At 48.7% G+C, this 23,995-nt stretch overlaps 2 long non-coding RNA genes across 4 annotated transcripts in view; both read right to left on the bottom strand.

The window, feature by feature from the left end:
• LOC144829295 (uncharacterized) overlaps positions 1–23,995 on the bottom strand; it is a 153,496-nt gene that overhangs the window by 114,381 nt on the left and 15,120 nt on the right. The window lies entirely within an intron of this gene.
• LOC144827629 (uncharacterized) lies at positions 13,732–15,776 on the bottom strand. Its single transcript, XR_013610276.1, has 3 exons — positions 15,680–15,776; positions 15,153–15,287; positions 13,732–13,835 (listed from the first exon to the last, which is right to left on the bottom strand). It is a non-coding gene; the product is annotated as an uncharacterized LOC144827629 (long non-coding RNA).

Genomic DNA, 23,995 nt, shown 5'->3' on the forward strand with positions numbered 1-23,995 from the left:
GTAGGCCGTAGCCTCTGCATGTGTGCTGGGTGGGGGGTAGGGGGGGGTTTGTTTTGTCCGTTTTAGTTTCTATGGGCCTTATTTTTTCTTTCTTTATTCTCCAATTCCTTTCCTTTTTCCTTTTTCCTTGGGTCAATGGTGTGGGTCGGGGAGGGGTGGGTAGCGATCGGCACACGACATGCTAGGCGATTATCAATCCTTTTCAGATATCACTGTGCCGCCATTTTGCTTCTGTTTTAATGCTCGCTGGATTTCTTTGATGGACGTCGCCCACCTTTGTTTTGAATGTATAGTGAGAACTTTGATCCTTTCTAACGATTACTATTTACATATGTTTTATGAACATTATAAAATTAAACCTTAATTTCTCCTGCTTCTCGGTAGTGTAAATGTTTCCATGTAACCTAGGTTGCCTGTAGTTGGATTTAAGTTGCTACTGAGTTGCCATATTGCTCGCTACGGTGCTCCGAATGATGTCGAGGCCGACCGGATGGTTGTAGGCCCGTAATTGTTTATGATTCTGTGCAATAAAGGTTTTAAAAAAAAAAAAAAAAAAAGCCTGACAGACATGCTTCGTCCTTTTGAGGTCTTCACGCGTGCAGTCAGCAGGGAGGACTGTAATTTGGGAAAAGCTATCCCATTGTTGCGCATGCTGGAGCACAGACTGAAGGCGGTGTCTTCTAAGTTTCAAAAAGATTAAGAAAAGCAAGAAGCTTTTGTTTTGGCGGAGAAATTATTAGAGCGCCTACTTGGCGATGAACGTCTTCAAAATATCCACTTAGAACAGCATTACATTTGTGCTACTATTCTGCATCCACGCTACAAAAAGGCGCTGGCAGGCAGTGCATTATTTCCTTTTGGTGATGAACATGTTACAAAGTACAAACATTGGCTAGCCTTGTCAGCCATGAGGTTTGAAAGAGAACGGAAGAAAATGGAGGGAAAAGGCAGTACATCAGCATCAGCAGGCCATCCCCAGTCAAAAGACTCCACTTCTGCACCTGTGGCTGTGGCAGAAGTGACCTCTCAGCCGTTAAAGACACCGGCAACCGGATCATCTGCACCAGACACAACAGAAATATCGGGTGTTGAAGAGGATTGGCTAGCTGAGCTTGGGTTTAGTTCTCAAAAGGTCCGAGCAAAAAGTAATCAAAGTGGAGGAAACGTGGAGAACCTTGAGTCGATGGTGCAGGACTATCTGAATGGCTCAACAGAGGTCTATGTTAATGCTGACCCATTGGCGTATTGGCATGGGAAAAAAGAATTGTGGCCAGAGATCACCAACCTGGCTATACATTACTTGTCTTGCCCACTCGCAAGCGTGTCTTCTGAACGTGTTTTCAGTGCTGCTGGTGGCATTGTAACTTGCAAACGGACCCGCCTCTCGCCCAAAAATGTGGAGAGGTTAACAATGATCAAGATGAATGAGCACCTCATACCACCAGATTACAAAGTACCAGATTGCACGACGGAAGAAGACGAGGAGGACAGCAACTTAGATGAGGGAATTTCTTCTGTGTTTGGTGACACTGACCTACTCCTGTCTGAATTCGCAGAGTATGAGGACGAACTCTTCTTCCCTGACACCGAGCCCTGAAAATGAGCCAATGAATCAAACATTTTCTTTTTCGTACTTATTCACTTTTATTCCTGTGTTTCTGTCTTTCTTTGTTTTGCACAGTTAATATAATTAAAACTTTAATCACCTGTACTTTTGCTTTTTGGCTGTTTATTTATTTATTTTTATTTATTTTTAACACTTATAAAGCGCGCTGATACCAACCGGTGTCCTGGCGCTGAAGTGGTAACTCCCTAAGGTTAAGAATCCACGGCTAGAGGGTGAAAAGCCATGTTTTAAGATGTTTTCTAAACGCTAACAGATTGGTGATTGATTTGAGGGACAAGGGGAGGGAGTTCCAAGCCTTTGCCGCTCCTTGGACAAAACTCCTGCCCCCCCAGCGTACCTTCCTGATCCGAGCTGTTTTTACCAGTCCCATACTGGCAGACCTCAGCTGTCTCTCAGGTCTGTACCATTGGAATTGATTTTGAAGAGACACTGGGCCCAATCCGTGCAGTGCCTTAAAGACAATGCAGAGGGCTTTAAACTTAATCCTCTTTCGCATTGGGAGCCAGTGCAATTTCTCCAATTCCTTGGTAGCTGAGGCAAATTTAGGCAGACCTCCAATAAGGCGGGCTGCCGCGTTTTGCAGGACTTGCAGCTTGTCCAACACTCCCTGTTGAGCCTCTAGAAAAAGACTATTACAATAGTCGAGGCGCGACAGAACAAGTGCCGTCACTACCGTCTTTTTGCTTCCCTCTGGTAAAAAGGGGAGCACTTTCCTGATGGTTTTCAAGAGCCAAAATATGGACGAGGTCAACGCCATAACTTGGGATTTGAAAGAGAGTTGGTTGTCTATTAAGACTCCCAGATTTTTTACCTTCTGAGCTGGTGCCCGCAGGTCACCCATATATGTTGGCCACCATCTTGGACTCCAGAGATTTAAAAAAAAAAAACTTTTTATTGATTTTAAAACAAGAAAACAAAAGAACAATACAAAACAAGGCAGAACATTAAAACGTGTCATCACGTGGTCCGTGGGGGGGGGGGGGGTACATAGAGGAATCAAGCAGTAGTGCAATCAATAATTGGGGGGGGGGAGAGGGGGGGGGGAAAGGAGACCAAAATACATACAAAACAACTATGTTCCTGCGGAGGAAACGTCAGGTTGGGAGGAAGACAAATCAGCATCAAATTCCGACATTGGGGGAGTACATATATCTCCACGGTATGCGTTCCATTGGGTCCACACTTTCCCCCACTTGCCTGGTTTGCCACGGGAAACATACACAGTTTTTTCTCGAAACATGCACCAATCCATGTTTTGTGTCCATCCCAGAAGTGTTGGAGGCTTCTGAGCGCCCCACAATTGGGCAATATCACGCTTGGCTACCATGTTTCCCAAGGTCGCCCAGCGAAGCTGCGCTCGATTGTAGTCATTCGGCTCCCAGACATTCAACAAGCATCTTCGCGTTTCAGGCATCAATCGCACTCCCGTGACCTCACTCATTACCTCATGTACGCGGTTCCAATAACGTATCACAGCAGGGCATTCCCAGATAATATGAAGGAACGTAGCCACCATACCGCATCCACGCCTGCACAATCCATCCATTGAAAATCCCATACGAACCAGACGTGGGCCAGTCACATACACCCTATGCAGAATTTTCAGTTGGACGAACCGAAGACGTGCCGGGATAGCTACTTCCTTCGGGGAAGAAATAGCGGACTGCCAGTCCTCATCATCGAGTTCCAGACCATCTCCGGTCCACAACCTTCGAAGACTATCTAGTAGATCAGTCCTGGTATTGATCAACTTTTTATAAATTAGCGAGATCGTGCTATCAGGAACGTGACCATCCAGAATCCGATCCTCGAGCGGGGATGCCTCCGGCACGTCCGAGCCTAGTGGAAAAACAGACAAGACCGCGTGCCGGACTTGCGCATATCTGAAGAATTCCTTATCATTCAGCCCATACTCAACTTTCAATTCCTCAAACGTCTTGACCCTGCCCTTGATCCATACGTCATCCACCCTACTGATCCCGATCATGTCCCACCGATCAAATCCCTTCGATTGCCAAAGGGAGCCCAGTTTATCCGAAGCTTATAGTGGGGTAGCCCGGGTCGGCCTATCGGCCCATCCCGTGGCCGCCGTAGCTCTACGCCACACCTGCACTGCTGTTTTGGTGGGGCCCGTAAGAGTGTCACCAGCTGATTTCGCATATAGAGCCCTATTGTAGTCCCCACCGGGTAACAACCATCTGTCCATCGCAAAAGCCAGGTTTAGTGGGGGAGTGTAGGTGCCATGGTTGATGGCCCCCAATTGAGAGGCCCAGTAATAGCGACGAATGTCCGGGAGAGCGATGCTGCCATCGTACCAAGGGAGTGTAAGCTTCGAGAGGGCGATGCGAGAACGGCCCCCCCATAACAATTGCCGCTGTAGACTCTCAATCTCACGAAAATATTCCGCTGGCACTACATCAAGCGTGTTTTGAAGCGCATAAAGGAATCGGGGGAGCGACATCATCTTAAACAACGCAGCTCGTCCCAAGGGAGAAAGGGGGAGCTTGCTCCAAGTCCCGACATCCGCCCGAAGGCATCTGAGAGGGGGCAGCAGATTGCGCTCATACTGAAGTGTGGGGTCCAAGGTGACAAAGATTCCCAGATATTTGAAACCATCTAGTACCACCGGAATAGGACAATCACGGGGCAGGAGGGGAGTATCACCGGAGAGAACATAAACGCAAGATTTAGACCAATTTATAACTAAGCCGGAATTTTTACGGAAAGAAGTCAAAACGTCAAAAAGGACGATTAACGACTGTCGGGGCGATGTGAGGTACAAAAGGATGTCATCTGCATACAGAGATACACGGTCTTCAAAGTCCGGAGACCATCGAATACCCTTCATGGATGGTTCCCATCGCAGCCAAGCCGCCAGTGGCTCCAAAGCAAGAGCAAACAAGAGTGGGGACAGAGGACAGCCCTGGCGCGTACCTCTACCGAGAACAAAGGAGGCCGAGACACGTCCATTCACCACTACCTGGGCTAAGGGATCAGCATAAAGCAATCGAACCCAACGGATAAAGGTGGGCCCAAACCCGAATTTGGAGAGGACCACCCAAAGATAGGGCCATTCAATCGTGTCGAACGCCATGGTGGCGTCCAAAGACGCCAAGATGGCCGACTCTCTCAATGTCCCGGCTCGCGCGAGGACTCAATGCAAGCGCCGAAGATTAAGTGCCGTATTGCGATGTGGTATAAATCCGGACTGGTCCGGATGAACCAGATCGCCTATAACAGCCACCAGACGATTAGCAAGAACTTTGGCCAGGATCTTGGGTTCAGCATTTATTAGGGAAATAGGCCTGTACGATTCGCAGCGGTCACGTGGCTTACCCTCTTTATGTATAACCACTATGGAAGCCAATCTCTGGTCAGGAGGAAGAAACCCTTCCGCCAGTGATTCCAGAAACATAGATCGCATATACGGTGCCAGTACATCCGGACGAAGCTTGTAGAGTTCTATAGGGAGTCCATTAGGGCCCGAGGCCTTCCCAGAGCGAATCGAACGGATAGCGGTCGCAACTTCATCCGCCGTAGGCGGAGCCTCCAGCAGGTCCCGCTCAGATTCAGACAAACATGGTAGCGAGATATCGCGTAAAAGCATGTGGGAGTCCTGCTCCGGTCTATCGGACACAGGGGAGTACACTACCCGAAAATAATCGGCGAACCTCTCAACAATCCCAGCAGGGTCCGTGATACTTTCACCATTCGCGTCAACTATAACAGGAACCACTCGACTCGCGCATTCTCTCCTATCCAACCAAGCAAGCAACTTCCCAGCCTTATCTCCCACATCATACAGACGTCCCTGCTGTTCACGACTCATCTCCTTCGCTGCATCAGTCACCAGAGCTCTGTACTCATGTTGTTTTAGGTCCAACAGATGAAGCCTCTCAGGGGAGACTCCAGCATCAAACTCTCCCTCAAGAACGGTAATTTCAGTCTCAAGACGAACAACCTCCTCTCGTCTACATCTCTTAACAGTGCCAATCGACGAGAGGGCCTGCCCCCGAATTACAGTTTTGTACGCCTCCCACAAGGAGACAGAAGAGGATACTGACCCCACATTTTCGGCAAAGTAGTGATCAATTGTCTTAAGTAGTTCCGCTCTAATCTTAGGATCACGGAGGTACCATGGGTTGATCGGGGCCACTCGACCCTCCGATCCCCATGTGCGTTCACAACCAACCACAGTGGGGAATGATCCGAAATACCCCTGGCAAGATGTTTCACCTCCCCTATACGGGAAGTCTGGGAGGAGGGCATCAAGACATAATCCAATCTCGAAAGGCTGCCGTGGGCCCCAGAGTGGAAGGTATACTGTTGTTGCCCAGGATGATGTAATCGCCAACAATCGGTCAGCCCCAGCGCCCCCATGAAGTCCCCAAGCCAGGATTGGAACTTAGCGAGAACTCGGGGAGGGTAACGATCACACATCCCAGATACTACTGAATTAAAGTCTCCACCGACCACAAGCAAACCCTCGGGGACTCCCAGAATCACTCTTCCCAAATCCGCATAGGTCGTAGTTTGAAGACCTGGGGGTATGTAAACAGAAAATAGTGTAACCACCCTACCCTCCCAACGCCCCACAATGGCGGCGTACCGCCCTCTATCATCAAGTATAATGTCGTCAACAGCGAGGGGGAGGGAGGTCCGGATTAGAATGCCCACCCCTCTGGAACCAGAAGTGAAACCTGAGTGTGCAATGAGACGATAGCCACGCCTATTCATGGCGTGGCACGTATTACCCAGCAAGTGCGTCTCCTGAAGCAAAACCACATCAGGGGACAAGCGTCTCAGTAACTGCAAGACCACTCCCCGTTTAATTCTGTCTCCCAGACCATTGACGTTCCAACACAGTATCCGTAGTCCCCTACCCCCATCCCAGAGTCCACCCCAAGTCTCCCCCCACGCCAGCCGCGACACCACAACACAGAAGATCATCAGCATTATGCCTTGAAAAAAACAAAGAAACACATCCCTGAACTTCCCAATCCCCCAGAACAACATCATACCCCCCACCCCGCACCCCTGCGTTAGACTCAAAAGCCACCCCAACTCGCAGCGTGCCTGTCGCCCTAACATACAACTAATCTACGAAAAGAACCCCAGAGGAGGAAGTCTCACCCGCCCCTCACCCACACCCCAGTAAGACAATGGAGTAGCAATCATTATCAGTATAGCATCGAACCATTGCCGAAAGTCAAAACGTTGGTCCGGGAGCCGATGTTGCTCCCTATTCCTGCTCCGTCGGGCCGCCCTCCGCTCCACCGGAAGGTTCCGATTGTTCAAACCGCCCTCGTCCCGTAGGCAGCGAGTCCAACCAGTCATTAGCCGCTTCAGGATGGTCAAAGAAAAATGTTCTATCATTGTGGACGATACGCAATCGAGCCGGGAAAAGCATGGCATATTTCATGTCCCTGTCTCTCAGTCTCTTCTTCACTCCTTGAAATCCTAGCCGCTGCTTCTGGACTTGTTGGGTGAAGTCCGGATAAAAGCTGACCGCAGCGTTCTCATATTCCGTGGGGCCTGATGTGCGGGAAGCCTGCAGTATCACATCCCTGTCACGAAAGTTGAAAATCCGCGCAATGATGGGGCGCGGAGAGGCACCCAGCTTGGGCGGGCCACCCGGGACACGGTGGGCCCGTTCTACTGCAAAGAACTTGCTCAGGCCCTTGGGCGCTAAATGATTTAGGACAATGTCCTCCACCAGTAGGTCCACAGCTGACGATTCCGTCTTCTCCGGGACACCGACCAGTCGGACGTTGTTCCGTCGTGCTCGGCCCTCAAAATCATCCAAGCGACGGGAGAGATAGTCACGGGCGGATCTCAGATTACCGACCTCCGTCTGTAGGTCAGAGACGTCGGCGATGAGACTAGTAGTCTTCAGGTCGAGAGACTTGACCTTTTCGTTGGTTTTTGCAAGATCCGCCCTGATTAGATTGACATCTATGGCAACAGTGTCCAGCTTGTGGGTTAGGGCCTCATACTGTTGTCCCATCGCGGCCTTCATCCCAGCAATGGCGCACATGACGTCTTTCAATGACGGGTCATCACCCAGCAGGGATTCTTCCTCAATGCCAGCCGGGGGTTTAGCCATTCCGCTCGGAGAGCTCTTAGTGAGGGTATATCGGTCCATGACGTTGGATTGGACAGAACCTCCTCGAGCTGCCGGTCTGGTCTTGCGCCTCTCCGCTTCAGGCTTGGTGGCCATCTTAGGTCGTGTGCCCCGGAGGGTAGTCTGAGACCTAGTGAAAATGGCTACACTCGATGTGCCCGCAGAAGCTCAAGGAATAAAGTGAGGACCAGTCACTAGGCAAAGAGCAAGAAAGTCCAGATCTCCAAGCGATGTTGCGAATAAATGAGTGAAGCAAGCAACCCGGGCGACCAAGGCAAGTTCAATGACGTAGGATCATCAAAATTGAAACTGAAAGTAGAAGACCGGGCAAGGGAGGTTAACGCAGGCCGTTGTTGTTCAATTACTACCCGGCTGGCAGAGTAGGCAAGCCCGGGGCAGTGCCATGGAGCAGGCCGCAAATAGTCAAATAGCCATATCTTTGGTTCCCGGAGACCAAAGCGAAATCCGCCAACGGATAAATGATCAGCAGGTTCACGACCACAGAAGCCCGTCGTCCAAATCAGGATTAGATGCAGGATAGTCGATGGAGGTGGTGAAGGTCCGGGAGCTCTGAGCTCACGCGACCATCTTGGGTGCGCGCTAAGCTCCTCCTCTGGACTCCAGAGATTTGAATTGGACCCAAAGACGATCACCTCAGTCTTGGAGGAGTTTAGTTTTAGACAACTTTTTGCCATCCAAGAGCTGACAGCAGATATACATTCCTGAAACCTGGCTGCCACCTCCAGCTCTTTCTCCGGATACACCGAGACCACAATCTGGGTATCGTCTGCATACGAGGTTAATTCAAACCCGAAGGCTCTAATCACCGGAGCAAGAGAGGACACATAGATATTAAACAAAGTGGGGGTAAGGGAGGATCCCTGAGGGACCCCCCCGGGGAGTTCGAAAGGTCTTGATTCGATGTCCCCCACAGCCACCACTTGTACCCGGTCTTTCAGGAAGGCCTTCAAGATGTTAAGTGCTCGTCCCTGGATCCCGCAGCCCTCCAGCCGGTCCACCAGCAAAGCATGGTGAACCGTGTCGAAGGCCGCCGTCAAATCCAAAAGGATCAGCACTGCTTGGCCCCCATCATTGAGCACCTTCCGGATCTCCTCTGTTGATTTAATCAGGGCGGTCTCGGTGCTGTGTCCTTCTCTAAACCCGTGTTGAGCCGGGTCTAAACCCTTAGCATGACGAAGAAAGGAGCAGAGCTGGGAGTTCATGATTTTCTCAACCAGTTTTGCAGGTAGAGGTAGTCTGGCAATGGGTCTATAAAAGTAGTGGACTGATGGATGCCCGCTTCCATACTGAGGGGAAGTCACCTTTTTCAAACATTAAATTGAAAATGCTGGTTAGAGATTCTGCAATAGTGACGGCTGCCAACTTTGCAATTGACGTCGGACAGGGATCATGAGGTGAGCCTGACCTGGTTTCCCTCAATAGTTTTAAGACCTCATCTGTTTTTACTGGGTTGAAGGCCTCAAAAGTTTCCTGCCTTGTCCCGGTCGGGAGAGCACCTTGTGGATCCTCTGCCCTACTCAGGGTTACTTGCCTTTCCAATGTTGAGAAAATAGCTTGGACTTTATTTAAAAAGAAGTCAGCGAGTGATTGAACAAATTCGATCTTGGGGGGAACAATCACCGATTTCGGGGAGGTTAAACTGACCACCGTGTCGAAAAGTTCCTTGGCTGAGTTCTTAGCCTTCTCAATTTTCTCCGTGTAAAAATCGCTCTTGGCTTTCCTGATGAGTTCTTTATATGACCTGAGGCTGGTTTTTAGTCTCTCTTTGTCTAGTTCGTGGTAGCTCACTCGCCAAATCCTTTCTAGCTTTTTGCAATTTGTTTTGCTTTCTCTAAGCTCTGCTGAGTACCATGGGGCCGATGGTACCGACCTAGTAGGTCGACAGTTTTTAGGTGGAACTAACCAATGACATGCTTTATCAAGCCATTCAGTGTATTCGATGGAAGCTTTGTTTACGTTAGATGCTGGGGGTGGCCTGGATGCTATCAGCAAGCCCTCCAGGGCTGTCCCATCAGTGTTTTTCCAGGCCCTACACAACCTGGAAGATTGTCCCTCTCTCAGCTTCTTACTAACCAGTGGGCTGAAGATGGTAAATATCTCAGCTCCATGGTCGGACCAAGACATAGGTTCAGCCTTGCTAAATATCAGATTGAGATTATTTGAAAAAATCCCATCTAAAGTATGGCCCGCCATGTGCGTTGGCCCAACAACTCGCTGAGTCAGACCCATTGTGGTAATTAATTCCATTAGGGCAATCGTGTCCGTATCGGTGTTACTTTCTAAATGAAAGTTGAAGTCGCCCAAGACAGAGAAATAATTGGTGCAAATGGCTTCCTCCAGGATACTACTGACTGCTTCCAAGAAGGAAGACTTCGTTCCTGGAGGTCTGTACAATAGACACCCTTTAAAGAAATGATGGCTGGAAAGCTCCAACTTGAAACCCAGGGCCTCACACGCCCCAGAGCTAACGGGGAAAAAGGATCCTTGCAGGGATTCGTGATAGATGATGGCCAGTCCCCCTCCCTTCTTGCGAGGTCTGTCCAGGACAAAATTCCGGTAATTCGGAGGAGTAGCCTTGACCAAATCTGGGCCGGACGCTGCATCCGTCCATGTCTCAGTGATAAAAGCTATTTGGATATTTCTATCCAAAATAAGCTCCGCACACTCAACGCTGTGCTTAACCAGGGATCTGGAGTTCATAAGGAGACAGTTTGTAGCGCGGTCTCCTTGCCTGTCATTAGATATGTGAGGGGTGGTGAAGGCCCTAGTTTTGGCCCCAATGATCTGTGGAAGCGTAACTTTGCAGACAGGACAGCATTGCGTGAGTTCCTGAGGCTTGCTATCTGGTGCCATCGTAATGCAGCTGTGATTATTACCTACCCCCCGCAGCCTTAGTAGCTGTGCTCGATTGTAAGTGACCTTAATAATCGGGTCTAGGGGGGTCCGACCAGGGGTAGTGGCGCTGAGCGCGGGCCCGGCGCAGACGGGCGCAGACGGGCTTGCCGTGCCGCCGGCGCGCCCGCTGTGCCCGTCCGCTGCTGTTTTTATAGGGGCAGGAGGAAGGTGGGAGGCTGCGACAACTAGTCCGCAGACCTTCCCCTACCTCCAAGATGGCGGGTCCCTGTGCCTCCTACGTGACAGCCCCTACTCGGCTGCACGTGGGTCGGGAGATAGCGCACCGGCAGGGAGAATGCCCGGGCTGCCGAGTCAGCAGTCTAAGTGGTAAGTGCAGACTGAATTATATAAGCGTTAGTGCAAAACAGGTTCGTTTCTTAAAACTGATCCCAATTAAGAACACTCCACTTTGATACTTCCAAATGCGTGCCCCTAAATTACATTTAAATTCATGTAATACGATCGATTTTAAAAAACTATAACATTTTCAAATCATACCACCATTAAAACGAAATCAGCGTTTAAAATTACATACAGCCTAAAGCACCCCCGGCTTTTCGCCTCAGGGGAGAAACAGAAGGAGCCCGCCGGATACTGGTTGTTTTTATGCTCCTGGGAGGGCGGGAGGCTGCGACAACTAGTCCGCAGACCTTCCCCTCCCTCCAAGATGGCGGGTCCCTGTGCCTCCTACCGTGACAGCCCCTACTCGGCTGCACGTGGGTCGGGAGATAGCGCACCGGCAGGGAGAATGCCCGGGCTGTCGAGTCAGCAGTCTAAGTGGTAAGTGCAGACTGAATGATATAAGCGTTAGTGCAAAACAGGTTTGTTTCTTAAAACTGATCCCAATTAAGAACACTCCACTTTGATACTTCCAAATGCGTGCCCCTAAATTACATTTAAAATCATGTAATACGATCGATTTTAAAAAACGATAACATTTTCAAATCATGCCACCATTAAAACGAAATCAGCGTTTAAAATTACATACAGCCTAAAGCACCCCCGGCTTTTCGCCTCAGGGGAGAAACAGAAGGAGCCCGCCGGATACTGGTTGTTTGGGGGTCTTCTACTTGTTTTCGCCTGGGTTGACGGCTCTGGGGCCATTGCTGGGAAGGTCTAATACCGGATAAAACTGGTTTGGACAACATCCATGAGGAAAAAGTTTTTGCATTTTCTGACATTTCGCTCAATGTAGCGTTTTCGGGGGCCTGTTCGGGGGGCTTCCTGGTGTTTGTGGGTGGGTTTGGGGGTCTGGGAGCAACGCTGGGTATGGATAGTTTTGATAGCAAGGGGTTTGAAGGGAATCCATGGAGGCAGAGGGGAGTTAGGGCCTAGCTGCAGAGCGCGCACTGAGTGATTTAGCAAATTTTCAGGAAAGTGACAAAGTCCACATTTTTGTACTTTTGCTTTTTGGCTGTTTGGGGGTCTTCTACTTGTTTTCGCCTGGGTTGACGGCTCTGGGGCCATTGCTGGGAAGGTCTAATACCGGATAAAACTGGTTTGGACAACATCCATGAGGAAAAAGTTTTTGCATTTTCTGACATTTCGCTCAATGTAGCGTTTTCGGGGGCCTGTTCGGGGGGCTTCCTGGTGTTTGTGGGTGGGTTTGGGGGTCTGGGAGCAACGCTGGGTATGGATAGTTTTGATAGCAAGGGGTTTGAAGGGAATCCATGGAGGCAGAGGGGAGTTAGGGCCTAGCTGCAGAGCGCGCACTGAGTGATTTAGCAAATTTTCAGGAAAGTGACAAAGTCCACATTTTTGTACTTTTGCTTTTTGGCTGTTTGGGGGTCTTCTACTTGTTTTCGCCTGGGTTGACGGCTCTGGGGCCATTGCTGGGAAGGTCTAATACTGGATAAAACTGGTTTGGACAACATCCATGAGGAAAAAGTTTTTGCATTTTCTGACATTTAGCTCAATGTAGCGTTTTCGGGGGCCTGTTTGGGGGGCTTCCTGGTGTTTGTGGGTGGGTTTCGGGGTCTGGGAGCAACGCTAGGTATGGATAGTTTTGATAGCAAGAGGTTTGAAGGGAATCCATGGAGGCAGAGGGGAGTTAGAGCCTAGCTGCAGAGCGCGCACTGAGTGATTTGGCAAATTTTCAGGAAAGTGACAAAGTCCACATTTTTGTACTTTTACTTTTTGGCTGTTTGGGGGTCTTCTACTTGTTTTCGCCTGGGTTGACGGCTCTGGGGCCATTGCTGGGAAGGTCTAATACCGGATAAAACTGGTTTGGACAACATCCATGAGGAAAATTTTTTGGCACTTTTTGTAACTTAGGGTTCGTTAGGGTTAGCCCTAGCAGCAGGATTGCATGTGTTTCGGGGTGTTCTTGATTTTTGCAACTGAGTTCTGGGGTCTTAGAGCACTCGTGGGAATGTGTCATTTTGGTTGCAAGTGATTTGAAGAAAATCCATGGTGGGAAAGGGGGGATCACTTACTCTGTGAGAGGCACTTAGTGTTGAAAACATTTAGCCATTGACATTTAAAGGAAGAAAATGACACAGACTTAAGTTTCAGGAAAACAAACTTACTGTTAAACCCCCACCCACCAGACTCAAAAGCAGTAAAAAACAGGTATGCTCAGATAAAGTTTCAAAAAGTATATTTGTGTAGCTCTAACAAAATAATCTCCCGCAAGACCCTCCCTAACCCCAACGATTGTCCTTCAAAAGTCCCAAAAAGAACCCAACTCCCAATTCCCACCCCCCAAAAGTTTCTAAAAAAGGGGCAAGGGACACTACGGCAGGATGCTGTTCACTGTAGCGGCCAGGGCATCATACTCCTTGCGGAGGGTGGCATGGTCGGAGCGGAGGCCCTCCACCAAGTTCTTATAAGTTAAGACCTCCTGCTCCAGGTAGGACACTCTGAGGCATAAGTGGCGCTGGCGTGCCTTGCAACTCCTGTGGGGGGCAGCTGATGTCTTTGCTGCTCGGCGGTGGCGATTGGTTTTGGTAGCCCGGCTCCGTACCGCTGGAGCACTGCGCTGGCTGGCTGCCCGTGTGGGCCCGGAGGAGGATGCAGCTGTCGCAGTAGATGTACTAGTAGACTGCGTGTCCTCCTCCTCCAGGGCCAGCAGCCGCCGATATTCTGCGACAGTGGCATCCAGCCTCCGTTGCCGGGCCATTCGAGCCTGCTCCTTCCTCTATGGTTTGTTGGATTTGGAAGGAGCAACTATATAAAGAAAGAAAGACATAGTCTGTAACCAATGCTCTTAAGATTAACACAAAATGATTGAGCAGAAAGTTGTGTCACAGTACAACTAGCAACTTGAAAGCACAGTACATAACTATTGAGGCCAGTATCTATCTAACCTCCCACTTCTTCATCCTTGCTCTAACATTAGTGGGAGTTTAAGGAACAAATTCTACGAGCACTATGGACTTCCATTACAGTCGACTATGACAGTACACCAGTCTTCTTCTCTCTTGTTTAGGAAAATTGGTACGTTATCTTCTGCAAGCCGGCATAATGCCAGCGCAGTGAACTTGCACCCGAGAAAAACAGACGCACACCATGATGAGTGAGACAGACTTGCGTTACTGTACCGGTACAGTACATGCAGGTGGTGAAGCTCATATTTTTCTATTACATGTGGCACTGAGAATACTCTGTTAAAAGGGCTACTGCTTAATTAATTTAACTTTCACCCTACAGTGCAAATGAGTACTAGAGAAGGAAAAAGAAGAAACTAAATAATCTGATTATCTATCACTTCACATGGGATGTATTTGATTACATATGGGATGACTTTAGGTGCTTTGCTTTTTATTGAGTGAACAGTGATACACCCACACAAGAATGACGTACTACTACTAAACTAAAATTATTAAGAGAGGTAGGGAGTGTCCACCGTAATAACCGGATATATGCTGTGCTTGCAGTTGCAATACAAACTACTGCTACTATTCATGGTAGTATTTGGACAAAATTACAACTTCTTTTCCTTGCCTTTCCTACACTGGAACGGACGTGCGGGTGCGGTGTTACATGCTCTTCAAAGTAACACTTAGTTCATCCAGTGACCATCTACTCTCTCTAGATACACATATGCTATCTAAGAGTCAGATAGTACCATGATCCAGGCATCCATCCATTCAAAGTATATGCACACATACAGTTTCTGTTTCACCCACCAAGGCTGTTCTCCTTCCACCCATCCTTGCTTCATCATTCACCCAGCCATGCACCATACCATATTCTTTCCTTCCCAGCCACCTCGGGGACCAAGCAAACACATATCATTCTTCTTTGCCAGTCATCATTAAATTTCTCGTCCTTCCACACTTACTTACACCCTTCTTTCGCTTTTCGTTCATCCCATCCATCAAGTTCATCTCAGATCTGATTGGGATTCTTCTCGCCAAAAACTTCACAGCTAAGTCGAAGTACATTTAGAGGAGGCTACTACCTGGTTGATTTATAATACACCCGTGAAGAAAGCACACTCTGCAGTCTTCAATCTCAATAAGTAAGGAATATATAGCTTACCTCTGCCCGCCACCACCGTGTGAACCCTCACAGGCACATTGGTGTTGTCCGGCACTTGCACCGCCTCCTCCCCAGAAGTGTCCTCCTCATCCACTACCACCACCTCCGCGCTGGCCCCGCCACCAGATGTTCCACCTACAAAGTACATTTAAGATTGTTAGAATACACCACTCACTACGATATAATATTTGGTCTAGGAATAAAGAAATGTGAAAAAAACCAGAAAACAATGTAATAATTTGTGACTGTCTAATCTAAAGTAAAAATGTTCCTTTTTCCAGGGAAGGCTCAGTGCATAGAGCTATTGCTGACTACAATGGGAGTCCAATGGAATTGCCAAATGTGCAATCTTAGTTAGCTACATAGACAGACTAATAAGAATAATCTAGTGATACCACAGGGAGTCATAGTCGAGGCAGGATAAGAATTTAGATACAGTCTACAAGAAGATCAAAGACGATTTAGAAAAAATCGAATGAGGAACGCTAGGAAAAAAATAGGTACTCTATATTAAAATGAAAACTTACTGGGGCCAGCAAAGGAGCCCTCGCCTGGCCGATCCTGGCCTTCTACAGCAGCAGCAGCAACCACCTCCTCCTCTGTCCTCTTGCCCCTGGGGGGAGCTGATGTACAACATGAAAGAAAGAAAGACACGAAAACATGGATGATTGTTGTCAACCAAATCAAACATTTCAAAAGAACAATAACAAAATATTTTGGCGAAATAGCAAATAGACAACTATTCCACGGGATATATTGACCGATCCCATGTGGTCTACTACGTTATTAGTATTGCTTGATTTGCGGACCGTCGACTTGGAAAGTTCTTATGTAACTCACTAAACAAACTACTAAAAAGGTTCGCCTAGGACTGGCAGGCAGCAGTCCGCAGCCCGCAGCACGCAAAGTGACAGACAAAGTCCATCGTGATTGCAGATCAGCGACAACACTAAAAAGTTTCCTACTACATTAACCAGTCATTAAAATACTCAAACTATCAATCCTCCACCACTATTTCTTCTTATCGCCATGTGTACAAAGGAAGGACTGGACTTGAGTCTGTAGGGGCTGATTTAGAAGCCCCTTGCGGCTCTTTTGCTCCATTGTTGCGTGACTTTTGTGACGCAGCGGCAGGACAAAAGAGGCGCCATGGTGCGACGTATATTAACAACGTGACGCATATGGGAGATGCATCACGTTGTAAAGCCCTGCGCCATCAGGGGGCGTTCCGGCGCAAGGGAGGGCGTTCCTGCGCAGGAACGCATCCTAAAAGTGTCTGAGTGACATCTACAAGATTTTAATCGGTCACTTTGAGGATAATGATGCGTGACTCAAACCCTGCGCCTGCTTGAAGCAGACGTACGGCTTGACACAGCATTGGGGAGATAGAGCACCCCAGAGCATTGCTGGAGCTGCACCATCGTTGCGACGCAACTCCAGCAATGCGCCGCCTTTACGGCACAGAAGCGTAACGCTTCGGTGACGTTTTGGGCACATGGTGTGCCGCATTGTAAATACGGTGCACCATGGGTGGTGGTGGCGTGGCGCACAATTACTGGCGCATCCCTGCTACTTTGCAGGGATGCGCCGGTAATTAAATATCTGACCCTTAGTGTCTAGCATTACACAGTTCTTTAAACTACACTCATGCATAATTTCACAGGCCAATGAAATGAACACAAAATCGAAAACAAATAAGCATAGTAGCAGCGCTACTGAGAAGGAGAGCAGTGCATCTGAAATGCACAGAAGATTTTGAAATATAATTTACTTAGAATGTAATCAGCAGCATTATTGCTCTTGGTAAAAAACAAAAATTTGCAAGATAATAACACACAGAGCAGGAGAAAACAGAGTAGTAAAGAAATAGCTACTACTACTCACCAAGCCCGGGGATCTCAAGGCCGAGCAGGTCCAGCAGATCGCGTTCCCGGTCCAGGATATCCGTCCAACGTTGGGTGACTTGGTTGTAGGTGCGCCGGACCCGAGATTGTTGGTACATGGACCGGCACACCTTCTCCCACCGCTTCCGGCGCTCCCGTATCCCGTAACCGCTAGCGATCTTGCCGCCTGCCATGATGGTCCTGGGGAGGCGGCGCTGAACATAAAAAACTAGTGCAGTCACCTCCTCCGCGCTGAAGATCTCCCGGGGCGCGACATTCTCCCCCCTCAAACGCCCGCACGGGAGCCGGGCACGGGGTGCGGGATCCTTCCCCTTCGCGGGCTGCTTCCCGACTTCCTTTACCATGGTCTGGGCAGAAAGGAAGCTAAATAATAAAGAAGAAATAGAATAGGGAAGAAGAAAAGAGTTTAAAAAAGTAGTTTAAAATTAACAAAAAGTAGCAGAAAACACAAAAATATAGAGCTAGAAAAATAGAGGGATAGATAATAAGTAAAATAGATAAAAAAAAACTTCAAACAAGCAAAGGATGGCAGAGATTCAGAGAGGATACAGAAAGCATTCCCAGAACCATAGCAATGAATGAGAAACAAGATGGGCGCGCCCGTTCACGACCGCGTGGGTAAGTTCGCGCGAGATTTTCCTCGCGATCACACGCGAAATTGTACTAGCAAGCCGCACACTTTGCGAGATTACACATAGCGCCTGGAAACGGAATTACGTCACGCAAACAAGATGGCCGCGCCCATGTACGACCGCTAGGGTAACTTCGCAAACCTGTGATGATGAACCAGACGTAGAAACAACATAGTCGCGGCCGTTGCGAGCCGACAAGTAAGTTTGCAATTGCGAACTGGTACACAAACCTCACGAACTGGCAGAAACCCTTGCGAACACAAAAAAAAAAATCCGCAAATTCGCGGGAGTTCGCGGATTTTGCGGATTGCAAATCCGTAAATACGCAAGTTCGGGGATTGCCAATCCGCAAAATCCGCCCATGCTTAATCCTGGGACCTGACCTCTGTCTTTTATTGGTCTGACAGAATGTTGGCGCACATGATAGGGTGGACATGCCTAGTCCTGTGTCCTGTACGGAGATTTGTGTAGATAGTTGGGGAGACAAATGTATGTTATGATGTGCAGTGTGGTGCTGTGTGGCATGCAAGAGTGGTCCATAGGGCTGAACCAATTATGCAGAGGGGAGGAAACATGTGTACCCTGTCCAGGTATAATGAAGGAGCAGGTGAGCTGCTGGGAGGGGGAACAGCCATTACAACGCGGGTTTTACCACGCATTGCTTTTACATCGCATGCATTACAACGCATGGTAAAACCACGGATACCATTACATCGCATGCGCTTTTACAACGCATGCGTTGTAATGTGTAATGGGGGCGGCGGGGGCGGCTATTCACGTCGTTGTGAGAAAACGTAGGCTGTTTCCTCACAACAACGTACAGCAAGCAGGAAGGAGGAAGCAGGATCCGACGGCGACGCTGGAGAGGAGAGAGGTAAGGGGGTTTGTGCATGGGGTGGGGGTTACTTGTGTAGGGTTTAGGGTCGTTTAAAAGTAGTGTGGTTATGTTTGTGTTGTGTGTGTTTTTTTAAAAACGTTTTAGTGTGTGTTGTGGTGTTGTCGTGTTTGTTTAGTGTTGTGTATTAGGGAGGGTAGTGTAGTGTTTATGTAGTGTAGTGATTTAGGTTTTAGGGTAGTGTAGTGTTTAGTGTAGTGTATTAGAGTTTAGGGTAGTGTTGTAGTGTTTATGTAGTGTAGTGATTTAGGTTGTAGTGTTTGTGTAGTGTAGTGTTCAGGGTTTAGGGTAGAGTAGTAGTGTTTGTGTAGTGTAGTGTTTTAGGGTTTCGGTAGTGTAGGGGTGGGAGTAGTGTGGGTAGCGTAGTAGTGTTTTAGGGTATAGGGTAGTGTCGGGGTGAGAGTAGTGTGGGTAGCATAGTAGTGTTTTAGGGTTTAGGGTAGTGTAGAGGTGGGAGTAGTGTGGGGAGGGTAGTAGTGTTTTAGGGTTTAGGGTAGTGTAGGGGTGAGAGTAGTGTGGGTAGTGTAGTAGTGTTTTAGGGTTTAGGGTAGTGTCTGGGCGAGAGTAGGGTGGGTAGCGTAGTAGTGTTTTAGGGTTTAGGGTAGTGTAGGGGTGAGAGTAGTGTGGGTAGCGTAGTAGTGTTTTAGGGTTTAGGGTAGTGTAGGGGTAGAGTAGTGTGGGTAGCGTAGTAGTGTTTTAGGGTTTAGGGTAGTGTAGGGGTGGGAGTAGTGTGGGGAGGGTAGTAGTGTTTTAGGGTTTAGGGTAGTGTAGGGGTGAGAGTAGTGTGGATAGTGTTGTAGTGTTTTAGGGTTTAGGGTAGTGTCAGGGTGGGAGTAGTGTGGGTTGTGTAGTAGTGTTTTAGGGTTTAGGGTAGTGTAGGGGTGAGAGTAGTGTGGGTAGCGTAGTAGTGTTTTAGGGTTTAGGGTGGTGTAGGGGTGAGGGTAGTGTGGGTAGCGTAGTAGTGTTTTAGGGTTTAGGGTAGTGTAGGGGTGAGAGTAGAGTGGGTAGCATAGTAGTGTTTTAGGGTTTAGGGTAGAGTAGGGGTGGGAGTAGTGTGGGTAGCTTAGTAGTGTTTTAGGGTTTAGGGTAGTGTAGGGGTGGGAGTAGTGTGGGTAGCGTAGTAGTGTTTTGGGGTTTAGGGTAGTGAAGGGGTGGGAGTAGTGTGGGTAGCGTAGTAGTGTTTTAGTGTTTAGGGTAGTGTAGGGGTGGGAGTAGTGTGGGTAGTGTAGTAGTGGTTTAGGGTTTAGAGTAGTGTAGGAGTGGGAGGAGTGTGGGTAGTGTAGTGTGGTAGTGTTTTTGGGTTGGGGTAGTGTAGGGGTGGGAGTAGTGTGTTGTGTAGGTATAGGGGTAGGGATGTCACTTACCTTGCATACTTTTACCACATGTATGGCTTTTTACCACGCATGCTTTTGCGTTGTAATGGCATGCGTGGTAAAGGCATCCTCGTGGTCAAAGTATGCGATGTAATGGTATGCGATGTCATTGACATCGCGTAGTAATACCCGCGTTGTAATGGCATGCGTGGTATTACTATGCGATGTATTGACATACATTCCCTGGGAGAACCTGGGTGTCATTATGCATGTAGTTTACATACGCCTGGCTAAGAAGCTAGTGTCTGGAGGCTAAAAGGTAGTGTCTGGTGGAGGTCTGGAGAGAATGTTCAGGTGAGTGAGTCAGAATTGAATCCCGGCTGATGCAGTGGAGAATAGTGACTTCTATATGTTTAGTGCTAGGGGGTCCCAGTCTGTGACAGAAGGCAATGTGAATATTTGTCATTATTTTAATCTTGCATTACACACTGTATAAGATAGGCTGCTGCAAAATCTGCAAAATGGTTTAATATAAAGTGCTTCCAAAATATAGATTTTAGTAATACCCAGACTATTCAGAGTGCAATATTTTTTTTATATCTGGACAGTAAAAGTACACATTCATAGCTCTGCAGGTAACTCCCTTGTAATACTGTTTAGAAAGAATAAATCTGTGTCATCAGGAAGCTTCATGTGATTCTATTAATTAAAGCCAATTTCGGCTCCCTGGCTTGTTAAGCTGTCTGGCCATCTGTCGGTTTCACAGCACAGGAGACCCCTGCCTTACATTTCAGATGAAGCATTTCAGCTGTTGGAATTTACCATCTTAGGGCAGTTCTCTTTTCACAAAAAGTAGGGGGGACTGTTTTTCTTAAATTAGAAATGTAAGGCATGACATGCCTTATCAGATCCTGACCACTTTGACACTTGTCTAGGGTGTGTATTGAGCGGGTTAGGGTATTTGGTAGTTTGCGTTGTAGGGCCTCATTTACAAGACCATTGAGCCGCCGTGCGTTATTTTGTTCAACGTACCGGTGACGTAGTGTGCCTGCCCATATTTACAAGCCCAGGTAAAGTCACCCTACGTGACTTCACATGGCCTTGTAAATATGGGCCCCTTTCATGCCTTACTCTGCGTAAAAGGGGCATTCAATGGGTGTTACTGTGGGTGTTCCCACACACCATCAATGGAACGGTCACATTTCCAGATGTACAAAGTTTTCTAAAGCTGGAAATGCATCAGAATCCTGCGCCTCCCCAGGGGAGGCGTAGGAGTGGGGCACGAGGAGAAATACTGATATTTCTCCTCATTTTTCCTCTTTCTATGCATAAGGAAAGTGCCATCAATGATTGTTTTTGTGCCGGATAGTGTACCTTCCTGCACAAAATAAATCATCCCCGCAACACAGGCACCCTTGTTGCATTATACAAAGGTACTTGCTCTGGCGCATGGAAGCCTATGGTGCGCCAGCCCAGTCCAGGGGAAAGCACACAGATGCTTTGTGTTGTTGTTAATACATTGCATCCCTGTGTTTTTAAAATGACGCAGCTCAATGCCTTAAAATGGTTTGCAGCGCTGTGTCATTTTTTTGTACATGAGGCCCATAGTCTAGCATGTGTACCGAGAAGGTCAGTATATTTTAGTAGCACCCAGTAGGTGTGTTGTGGCGGGATAAGGTATTTTAGCAGCCCGTCAGCCTAGGGTATGTTTTGGGTGGGTTATGATACTTGGGTGGTAGCTAGCCACTTTGCCGCCCATGGCGGTCCCTGGGGGGGGAGGGGGTTGTGGCCCCCAAAACCTGTGCCGCCTGGGGCGTACTGCCCCCCGCCCCTTGCTACACCACTGCACAGCATTAGTCTGGGGTGTGTGTTAGTCCCCAGATACCGGTAACATGTCGGGCTTATTCCTGAGGGATCCTGTAGAGGGCATTTTGAAACACATGTGAGTTAGAGCACCTGCAGTAAGGTGTGATGTGTACACTTCTTTGTTATTAAAACAAACCTGGAGGCCCTTTATTAATATTATTATTATACAATATTATATAGCACAAACTAGATCCCAAGGTTTTGGAGTGCTTTGTATGAGCACCAGTCACATTCATTGCCCAGGATCACAGGATGTGAGAGAGCTAACAAAATTTGTCAAAGATAATACCATCCTCGACCCATCCCAATCTGGATTCTGAGCGTACCACAGCACTGTAAAAGCACTACTCGCCACGAGAGACGACATCCGCACCCGCCTGGACCAGGGCCACTCAGCAGCCCTCATCCTCCTCGACCTGTCCGCAGCATTCAACACCTTCTCCCACCGCACACTAATCACCAGACTACGAGAGGCCAGCGTTCAAGGAACAGCCCTAGACTGGATGCGCTTGTTTCTCACTGGAAGAAGCCAAAGGATCAGACTACCACCCTTCATCTCCGCCCCCACCGATATCACCTGCGGAGTACCACAGGGGTCATCTCTGAGCCCGACCCTCATCTACATGGCTCCCTTCGCAGACATCGTCCGACAACACAGCCTCAACATCATATCCTACGCTGACGACACCCAGCTCATCCTCTTCCTCACCAAAGACCCCACTACAGCCAAACTCAACTTCCAGAGAGGAATGCAAGAAGTGGCAGTCTGGATGACCAACTGCTGCCTAAAACTCAACGCAGAGAAAACAGAAGTCCTCGTCCTTGGAACCACCCCCTCAGCATAGGACAACATCTGGTGGCCCACTGCCCACGGAAGCCCACCCACCCCCTCAGACCACGCAAAGAACCTCAGCATCGTACTCAATGCATCACTCTCCATGAACCGACAGGTCAACGCAATCACCTCCAGCTGCTTCAACACCCTCCGCATCCTCCGAAAGACCTTCAAATGGATCCCCCGAATCAAGGAAAATAGTCACCCACGCACTCATCACCAGCAAACTCAACTATGGCAACGCACTCTACGCCGGCATCAACAAGTCCCTACTCCACAAACTGCAAACAATATAGAACACCATGGCCAGACACGTCTTCAACATCCCCCGGCGCGAACACATCAACCAACACCTGCGGCGACTCCACTGGCTCCCCGTGGGGAAGAGGGTCACCTTCAAAATCCTCACTCACGCCTACAAGTGCTTGCACAACTACGGACCCAAATACCTAAATGACAGAGTAAACTTAAACGTACCCCAAAGAATTCTGTGATCATCCAACCTCGCACTGGCCGACACCCTGCCAGATCAGGCGGAAGATCGTTCTCCCACATCGCTGCAAAGACCTGGAACGAGCTACCCCTCTCTTTCCCCCCCCCCCAGCGCCTTGAGACCCTCACGGGTGAGTAGTGCGCTTCATAAAACACCTGAATTATTGATTGATTGATGTTGAGCCGACACTCAAACCTGGTTCCCCGGTTCCAAAATCGGCAGCCTGGCTGTTTCCCCCATCCTGTCTGAATCTTTGCACTATTTGTGTTATTAAGGCTAATACTTCCACAGGGAGTGATCACAGACTCTAGCATTGCACTATTAATCTCCACACACCCCCAGGCAGGATAACTTACAGGTGTGTGTGTATATGTACATATATGAATTAAGAATATTCTTACCACTCTATACTTATTTATGGCGCAATTCTTTGCTCTTAAAGTTCAGTTCAGAGACAAACAATACAGGTGAATGTGGGCCGACCGACAGGCCCCGCAGGTGACACTCATAAGAGGGCAGCCCCCTTAGTGCCACAAGATGGCACACGGGGCAGCCCAGTGTTCCACGACCCCTGTTAGGGTCCCGCTCGTCAATTCCGGCCGGGGTGGGGGCGGGGAGAGGTATATATTCCTCCCCCGCCCACCTGGCGGCCTCTTTGTCCCCTCACCCTGTCGCTGTTTTTGTGCCCTCTGGTCGCTCCGTCCAGAGGCCTGGTCTGGCGTCGGTGTGCTGTTTTCCTTCAGTGGGGTGAGTCGTCCCCTTTCGGGGACGGGTTTTGGTTTTATTGATCCACTTTGGTCTTGGCTCCTCGGAGAGGCCGCCAACGGAGGGCTGTGGCGTGCGCTTGCGGTGTTTCAGGAGAGAGCAGGCAATTGGGGTTGTGTGCACTATGCCGCTGCCCCCAC

This window comes from Lissotriton helveticus, chromosome 4_1 (assembly GCF_964261635.1).
Source record: "Lissotriton helveticus chromosome 4_1, aLisHel1.1, whole genome shotgun sequence".
NCBI classification, from domain to species: Eukaryota; Metazoa; Chordata; class Amphibia; order Caudata; family Salamandridae; genus Lissotriton; species Lissotriton helveticus.